Here is a 642-nt window from a genome sequence, read left to right as displayed (position 1 = left end):
TATATAGTCACTAATATTTTATGCAGAAAAATATATTTGATATGTAATTACAATCGTTAAAAAGTATCTGTTAGTCGATAACATCTTAAAAAGTGCAGCAAACTCAGGAATATCCCTTTAACGCGTGTTAGAATTTGTGACCGTACATTTCTAGTAGTAATGTTTTGTTTTTAACACCCCACACACATTATAATAAAATCGCCTGGGAAAACACTTACAGCTGGTATTCCCTTTGTAAAAATATTCTAAGAACCTGTAAGAGATCGCATCTCTAAGAAATAGTTTTCAAGTCATAATTTAATATTGTAACATTAATTCAAATATATTAAGTTTTGTACCAGAAATGTTGACTTTCATTTCAATCGAATCAATGTCCAATGCCAAGAATGTTAAGATTTGTTTTGACCTGCAGCCTAATGCAATGAAACATGTTCATGGGTGTTGTGCAGTCGAGTGTATTTTTCGACACCCACCCTCCACCCCACCCCACACACACACATAGACACCAATGTATCATCATGCAAATAATGGACTACAGTCTCTTTTCGTTGGTGAAACTTAAATATCCATTCTAAAAATGAACAAACTTTCTCAAACCAGGAAGGAAGGAAATAGTTTATTTAACGACGCACTCAACACATT

This window comes from Gigantopelta aegis, chromosome 3 (genome assembly GCF_016097555.1).
Source record: "Gigantopelta aegis isolate Gae_Host chromosome 3, Gae_host_genome, whole genome shotgun sequence".
In the NCBI taxonomy this organism is placed as follows: Eukaryota; Metazoa; Mollusca; class Gastropoda; order Neomphalida; family Peltospiridae; genus Gigantopelta; species Gigantopelta aegis.
The sequence above is the reverse complement of the archived record's forward strand: the minus strand, read 5'-3'. Positions refer to the sequence as shown.